This window comes from Papaver somniferum, chromosome 2, assembly GCF_003573695.1.
Source record: "Papaver somniferum cultivar HN1 chromosome 2, ASM357369v1, whole genome shotgun sequence".
In the NCBI taxonomy this organism is placed as follows: domain Eukaryota; kingdom Viridiplantae; phylum Streptophyta; class Magnoliopsida; order Ranunculales; family Papaveraceae; genus Papaver; species Papaver somniferum.
Window position 1 is genome coordinate 10335175 of NC_039359.1, and position 8982 is coordinate 10344156.

Consider the following 8982-nt stretch of genomic DNA (forward strand, 5'->3'; position numbering starts at 1 on the left):
TTGTCTTATTTACATTTCAGCACTTTACATTCAGCGTTGAATTTCATGTGCTTTACATTTATACTTGATTCTCTGTTTATTCCTTCATACGAACATTATTTATGATAATACTCGACTAGACAATGACAAGCTCGAAGGCTTTGAGTTGATGAATCGATATAATCATCCCCTTTACACATACGACGTACAATTTTAGAATTAGAATGTGTGCGAATATTGTTTGTGAACACGTGGATGGCTTCGTGATTTATGTGTTCACAATTGAAATCAAGCTCACCAGGAACGAAATAACAAAATATGCGTTTACCAATGGAGTTGCGACAATAATTAGATGTGAGCATTCGGGAGCGAAAAGAAACTATCACATCTGAAGTTTGATTTTTTGTCAAGTTAATGGGTCCGGATGTCCAACAGATTCTTATGGTCGCCCAATCCGTAATTCATTGAATTTGAAAATTTTCATTGGCATCCAGCCCAATAGAAAACATTCTGGACACCTTTCCGCAAAAATACGATTGGGCAGGGTAAAATCCGCGGATTCCCAGCCTAATGCTCACTCCTACGCCCACCATAAAATTTGATAGGTAGGGCGGGTTTTTTAAACTTGAATGGGATCTCAAAACAACAATCAATGGTTAAATTTTATTGGTCATAATTGGTCCATCAATTGTTGTCCACCTTTAGCTTTTTTACATTTGAATGTGCCTCCTAGGTCCACCTTTAGCTTTTTCGCATTTGATTTGCATCCTAATGAGGCAAAGCAAATGTGGATCTGATTTCCTGCATCCCAGAGTGTTGTACTCCCTGGTCCACTTGGCTAGTATAGTGCCTCGTGTACATTGATTATTTTGTACCTACATCGGTCTTGTTAAACGGGGTCTTTGGGGAAGTATATCTTGCAAAGAGGACTTACATAAAGAGACCTATAGTGACTTGGAGGTATTATAATTGCTGAATCTTCTCCCTCTAGTGCTAGTAATTTACTTGAGATCATGGATCAATTTGGTTGAGCAACATTCGGAAAAGATTTTGCTCTAGAAGTGCTAGAGCAAAAATAATCTAGCAGCCCTAAGCCACAAAAATTTGACCATATATGACATCAACAAACTCTTTGGTTAACTTGAGTTAGCTGCAAATTCTTTTGTTTCAAAATTTATTGAAAGAGAATTAAAAACTTTATACAAGCCGACCGACGATGAACTTTCACAAAAAAAAAAAAAGAAGAAGAAGATAGCTTTCACAAATGTACTAAACACCTGCGAGTATGTTGGAATTTAACCAACAAATTGGTTGAAGACTAGATCGAGATAAAAATCCAACTCCAAGAATATATGAAGGCAGACTAAGTTGCATAATTTGTATAAAGACACAAATTTGAGCAGTGAAAGTTGATCATATGAGAAAGAAAGACTTGTGCTTCTACATGAATCAATTGTTTGAAAACATTTTTTACATCATCAGGTAACAACATAAACTACAGAAACGATCATTGTGAATATATATGATCAAATATGTGTATATGGCTAGTCCTTCTAACTAAAAAATCAGTAGTAATATAGTTGTAGATACTCTAATACATATTCACATGAACCACGAACAAAATAATTAACATTGTACTACTAGTTGATTACGATAAGAGAGGATATGATCAGGATTCCACTTCTTATATTGTTGTAACAAACTTATGTAAGAAAACTAAGGCATCAGATGTATTGATTAGAAAAAAATTCCATCAAATCAATATAAACGAGAAATTTGACTTCTTTCGATCGCGATAGTTAACGCTTCTTATGATATATGTAGTTTTCATTACTGGAGTTACTTCAACTTTTCCCGATTATAGTTTAAAGGAATAAGTTTTTGATGATCTAAATATATTTGGATGCGATTCTCAACTAAAATCAATGTAATAGATCTGGGGAATTCCATATATTTAGAGATTCTGTAGATTTTTACTCCTGCCAGAATAAAAAAAACACCGATGGGGAAAATTAAAGCCTTCCAGTCTCTCTTGAAAAAGAAACGGCAGCTAAAAGAACGCCACAAATAAATCAATAAAGATCGACAGTTAACTCAGGTTAACACTAGAGTTTGGTTAGGTCACAGTCATTGAAATTGTATGGCTAGGGAGCTGCTAGAGCAAAATATTTTCCGCAACATTCGGCAAAAAATAAAATGAAGTTAGTCTACACTCATGTAACCCAGTCCTTAATACTACCTATGTTTCAAAAAAAAATAGGCCGGCTTTATATATAAATTATACATAAAACCAGTCTGTTATTTTGAAACGGTATTCTTAGGTGAAGAAGATGGGTCTTTAGTGTAGTACAAACAAGAAGAAAGCAATTCTGAGATTGCTGGTGATGAGAAGGTAAGAAAAGGATGGGTAACAGAAGAATAATAAGGTTTAAAGATGAGAAAGACAGATGTCTCTGAAAAGAGTTGTTTTAATTAACTTGATAATAATAACGTGTATTATAAAAAAGAAATAAGCATGTTTATATAGACATGAACAAGAACCTAAAAATAGTAAAACTCTAAAAGAATAAATAAGAAAAACTCTAAAAGAAGAAATTCTATACTTGATAAACAAGTAAACCAAAGTAGATACTATGGATCAACTGTAATAGTTGACACAGCGAAAAAGGATCAACTATCATTGTTGATACATGTTAATACATGTTGATACATGAAAAATATTATCCCTTTAGCCGGGTTAGTGTTCCCTCAAAGGGGAGGCAAGCCCAACATGAGACATGGGGACTCAGGGACTAAAGTCCAAGTCCACCAAGAAAGTGTCTATTAGATGGAAGGACAAGGGAGGAATTAATAGTAAAGAAGGAAGTTTTATTAGAAAAGGGATGGCATTAGTAGTAATTAAAGAAGTTTAGGACACATGGCATGATGTCATAAAAGGAAGGGGATTTTGGAAAGTGTATATAAATAAGGACAAGGTACAATGGAAAGACAACTCTCTCTCTTACTATTCTTGGTAAAGTGAGGTCATTTGGCTAGCTAGGACGGGTAGAACCTCAAACCTAAATTCACCCCTCAATATTTGGCGACCACACCCGGAGGCTCGTGCCTAGCTAACCATGACACACGTAGGAGGCGCTAACCCAAGCGCAATAGAGAATCCACCGAACATCCCGCCACTCAACACGGAAGGAGAAAGAGTAGGGATAGTATCAGAGCCCATCACACAAGCGAGAAAGCCAGACGACGCGCGCGATGAGAAATAAGAAGTCGAGGAAACACCACCCGTACATCCTTCCCTCAAAAAGATGCACAAGGAATTGGAACACCACATACGCACTTAGAGCAAGAGTTGAGAAAACTTATGAAGGCAGCGAGCGCCGAGAATAACACTAAAGAGGCGGCGGAAGTTACAGAAGAAAAAGAGGGACTTACAGATATAACGCAAGAAGCGATGGCTAAATACTTGGAGATTAACTATAGGGTTGTCAAGCAAGATAATTATGATTTCATGGCTAGCCATTACTCCTCGTAAATCACAGAGTATCAATACCCAGAGGACTATACTTCACCGAAATTCAAAGTCTACGACGGGCAAGGAAATGCGAGGGAACACCTTAGCCGATTTCTGTATACCATGAATGACCGTGCAACCGACGGGAAGCTATGTCTGAGGGAGTTACCAAAGTCGCTAACTGATACAGTGTTTACTTGGTATGACAACCTAAAGCCGGGAAGCATCAGCTCATGGTCAACTATATCTACTCTCTTCCTCAGAAAGTTTTATTCAGCAAAAAGAAAGGTTACAACTATAGATCTGAGCAAATGCAACTAGCGCCTGATAGACGCATTTATGTGTCTATTTTGATCTCAATTGTATATATTGTTAGTGCTCGATTTGGTACTTATTTGGTTATTTTATGTCTTTGTATGTGTTTTTGGAGAAATAAGCTTTTACGTAGAATTCGGCTCGAAAAGTGGTATTTGCGCTCGTGGGAGAAAATTACTAAAGGCACCCCTCATTCGAATAAGGGGCACCTAAATTACGAAGGGCAACCCTCTTTACTATTCACCACCAGCTACTATTGGCACATCGGAACAGGATAAGGGGAGGTCGTCCCCTACCTTTTGAGTATTGAAATCGGCGGGAAAGTTTGAGCTTAAACTGGCAGATTAGGGTTGGATTTCGGAGGGATTTTTGAAGAGATTTAATCAACGGAAATAGTTTGGATGGACAATAATGGGATAAACAGAGCTAATATAAGAGATTTGATGGTATAAATTGGGCTGGATAGTTGGTCTCGACAACACTGTGGAATGAGTTTTCTCGGGTATGAGCTTCTGGGAAAGATTTGGGCTGAATTAACTCGGATTTTCTCACAGATATGGTTCGGTTTGGGCTTGATCTATTGAAACAGGATGGGTAGGTGTGTTAGAATCGAAAACAAAGGGAGATTTTCGCGACTTGGAGAAAACAGGGAAGAAAGTTTCTACGCGATTTATGCTTGACATATTTGTGGAAGTTACGTGAAAATAATAGGAAAGATTACTCTATGTTGATTTAGTGCTATCCTTAAGAGATTCTGGGACGTCGGATTTGAAAAAATGACGCGTATAAGAAGAAAACAGGGAGTTATTTCCGTGACTATGAGGAAAAGAAAAGACGAGATTTCCTTGAGAACTAATCGGCCTGTTTGGTATAAAAGGTGTTGGTTAGAGTACCGTAAGGGGGTAGAGAGTTTGGGGGTAGGTTTAGAGGCAGAGAATCACGCTGCAGGTGGAGTTGCAGCAGCAGCAGAGAATAGGAAGAAGAAGAGTTGCAGACGGCATATAGAAAGTGTCGTTCTCAAGAACCCTAAGATGAAGAACATTAAGCTGTGCAGAACAGTCGTATTCTAGGGTATTAAAAATCTGATCCTTTAACAGTTGATTAGTAACGTATATCTTCAGTATTGTAACACCAGCTGTAACGGTGACTTCTGTAACATCTATACACCGTTGCAGATTTGTTGTTTTATATATTCTCTTCAATAAAAACACCTTTTGAGCCATGATTTATTATTTTGAACCTGTTTTTGATACGAGGAGCTAAACCCCATTGCTGAGGCGATAGAGGAAGCTATTTTTCCAACAAAAAGTGGTATATTCTATTTTATATCTTTTTATTTGCAATTTTATTATGATTATTTGCCTTGAACTAATATCGAATATGATTTTTATTTGAGTAATTGTGTTCTATTTTGATGGAGTATGCTTAGTTTAAGACTTTTGATGCTTCATACTTGGTATTTACAATTATTGCTTTTGAAAATCTACTTGTTGCAATAGTAAGAATCAAATTGAACGAGAAAATTGCATGAATACAAAAATTGGATTAAATCACCTTAAACTTGGAAAATAGTGGAATCTTAGCCTCAGTGTTCTTTCAATATTGATACCAACTTTGTCAGTGTTTGTCATAATTATTAGTGAGTTTTCTATTTAGTTTTGAATTTAAGTCTAAAGTTATCCTTCACAAGTTCGAGAATCGAATCACCTTTTACCACTATCTACAAAACACATCAATTTTTGGCGCCGCCGACGCCGACTTGTTTTAGGGTTTTAGATTTTTTATTTTTTTATTTCTTTTGTTCTTTTTTATGTTTTTGGGTATTTATCTTGTGTCTACGGGTTCTGGATCATAAAGAAAATTGAGCCAAAGAGTTTGGTGATTTCATAAAGACTTGGAGCTAAAGATTAAAGCAAAAAGAACAGAAAAGAAGACAATTTTATTTTAGACAATTTTAGTTTAGGGTTTGTTTATTTTCTTTTAGAAAAAAAAAACTGTATTTGGGTTTATTATTTTTGTAATTTTTCTTTACTTTTTGGACTTTTGGACTTTGGGACATTATTTTTTTATTACCCTACGGAAGGGTACTTTAAATATAAACTGTTTGCAGAGAAGGAGGACAATTAAGATATTGTCTCTGCACCTTGGGTTCGTACACTAGACAACGGAGTCAGTGGCCCGAGTCGACTACAACCATTCAACCCCCGTCTGGAACGGGAGGTAAGATTCTAAACACTTGCGAATCCCCTGTCAGCGAGTTACTGGACTCCTTCGTATGCATATATGTTGTGGACTGAATACGGACATTTATTTTTCTAGTAAAGGGCAAGGCCTGGCGATACAAGATAAGGGTTCAGATTTCATCATCGTTCTCTTCTTGCCCGCTTTAGGAACACGTAACCTACGCGAACCTAAGCCTAAAATTTTGACTAGAACGAGACCGATAGGGTAACGAGCTTAACAGGAAAGTCATTTGAAAAAGATTGGTTACTCTTTTAAGCATACTTCGAAGTTCTTGACGGTTTCTGTCAATTGAATGCGTGACTGCGCCGCCTTGTAATACCGGTGAGGCCTTGGGTATCAAAGCTCCACCGAGCTTCCCTCGCCTCTATTCAATTTACGTTAACTCAGATTGATTCCAGAGGGGTTTGCTTAAATTGTAACGAATTCCCGTTCGAAGGATTAAAAGCTGGTCTAGAAACAATCTAAGTGGAGCCATCATGTTTTTTTTTGCTAGAAATCAATAGGTTTGATTTGGTTGAGTTGGCCTTGATCTGTGTTTGCTTACCCTTCCAATTTAGAAAATTCTATTATATGCCTGAACGTAAAAGAGACGCACTAGGTAGATTTGTTAAAGAGAAACCTAGTATTTCGAAGCGTCTCGATTACCTTAATCTAGAAAGTCCGACTTTTGAAGAGTCTGTTTTTGAACGTCCTTTGACTGAGGAGAGAATCCTTGTTGCTCTGATAGCGCCAGAAATGGCAACTTTGAAAGCTTTGTTGAATCTAACTAGGACTACTCATCCTTCGTGTATTAAGTTAGCTAAAACGGAGGCACCCCATGAACTGAAACCTGGGACCTTACAGATGCTTCCAATCTTTTTAGGAAAAGAAAATGAAAACCCATATTACCATGTTAGGGATTTTGAGGAAATTTGTAGTAATCTAAGAATTAGAGGCTTGGATGATGATGCTTTGAAACTTAGGTTATTCCCATTTTCCCTGAAAGATAAGGCCAAGTCGTGGCTATATAGTTTGGACTCCGAGTCAATTGAGACATATGAACAAATTACATCTGCCTTTTTCAATAAGTTTTTCCCTAGGCACAAAACATCGTCTATTAGGACGCAAATATGCACATTTTCACAAAAAGAGGGAGAATCTTTATATAGGTATTTGGAAAGGTTCAATGATTTATTATCCCAGTGTCCTCATCATGGTTTAGAAAAGGTTAGGCTAGTTCAGATCCTTTATGGGGGTTTAGATTATTCCACAACGACCATGGTTGAGTCTTTATCCACTGGTGGATTTGAAAACCAAACTGTTGATGCGGCGATGGAATTTTTTAATGAAATCGCCGAAAAAACCCAGCAATGGGAAAATAGTAAGGCACCCCAGAAAACAATTCTTTTAAGTAGAGGAAACGTTAATAGGGTAGAAGGAGGCTATGAATCAGATGCCAAAATTGCTGCTATAGCAAAAAGGTTAGAAGCCTTAGAAGTGGGCCAGACTAGTGGTAGAGTGGAGCCTTTTTGGGAAGGCTGGAATATTTAAGAGCAAGCCAATGCTCTTTATAATAACACTAGATTTGATAATCGTCAAAATATTGACCCATATTCAGAAACCTATAATCCTGGTTGGAGAAACCATCCGAACCTTTCATGGTCTAAGGGCCAAAGTCAAGGTCAGTTTAGTAATTCTAATGCTCCCCCAGGTTTTGGATATACTAAGAATCCTTCGGGATTAGCTCAGTTTCAGAATCAGTCAGATAAGAAAATCCTAAGTTTATAGGAATCTCTCGCCTTGTTAACTCAGCAAACTGCAAAATTTTAGTTATCCGTAGAACAGAGTCTACAAGCTAGTAACAGGATATGACAAGAAAATAGTCAAGCTATTTCCGAGTTAAAAACCCAGGTTGGTCTGATAAGTGATTATTTGAGAGAAAAAGGTAAGTTTCCTAGTCAAACACAACCCAACCCTAGAGGAGTTCATGAATTAGGTGCAAAACCATCGAATCAATTGAATGCTGTTAGAACCTTTAGAAGTGGTAGAGTTATAGACAATAAGGTAACCATGCCCGATAGTGAACATACTGTAGTTCACCCCTCAGAGTCTAACCTCTAAGGACCAGTAGCTGAAGAGACTGATAAAGTTTCTGATGATGTGAATTCGGTTCCTGAAAGGTCTGATTTTATGCCTAGAGCCCCATTTCCTCAGTTATTAGTACCAACAAAGAAGGAATCGAACTTTAATGACATAGTGGAGGTTTTTAAGCAAGTTACCATAAACCTTCCCTTATTAGATGCAATTAGGCAAATTCCTGCTTATGCCAAGTTCCTTAAGGATATGTGTACGCGAAAGCGAAAACTTAGCGTCCATAAGAAAGCCTTTTTAGCTAGTCACGTAAGTTCAATCATTCAGAACACCATAACTCCAAAATACAAAGACCCAGGTTCTCCTACCATTGCTTGCACAATAGGAGAAAGTGTCGTTCTCAAGAACCCTATAAGCTGAAGAACATTAAGCTGTGCAGAACAGTCGTATTCTAGGGTCTTAAATTTCTGATCCTGTAACAGTTGATTAGTAACGTATATCTTCAATATTGTAACACCAGCTGTAACAGTGACTTCTGTAACATCTATACACCGTTTCAGATCTGTTGTTTTATATATTCTCTTCAATAAAAACACCTTTTGAGCCATGATTTATTATTTTGAACCTGTTTTTTGATATGAGGAGCTAAAGCCCATTGCTGAGGCGATAGAGGAAGTTATTTTTCCAACAAAAAGTGGTATATTCTATTTTATCTTTTTATTTGTAATTTTATTATGATTATTTGCCTTGAACTAATGTCGAATATGATTTTTATTTGAGTAATTGTGATCTATTTTGATGGAGTATGCTTAGTTTAAGACTTTTGATGCTTCATACTTGGTATTTACAATTATTTCTTTTGA

At 37.0% G+C, this 8982-nt stretch overlaps 1 pseudogene; it reads right to left on the reverse strand.

The window, feature by feature from the left end:
- Positions 1–7148: 7148 nt before the first annotated feature.
- LOC113354625 lies at positions 7149–7248 on the reverse strand (annotated as a pseudogene).
- Between the last annotated feature and the right edge of the window lie 1734 nt (positions 7249–8982).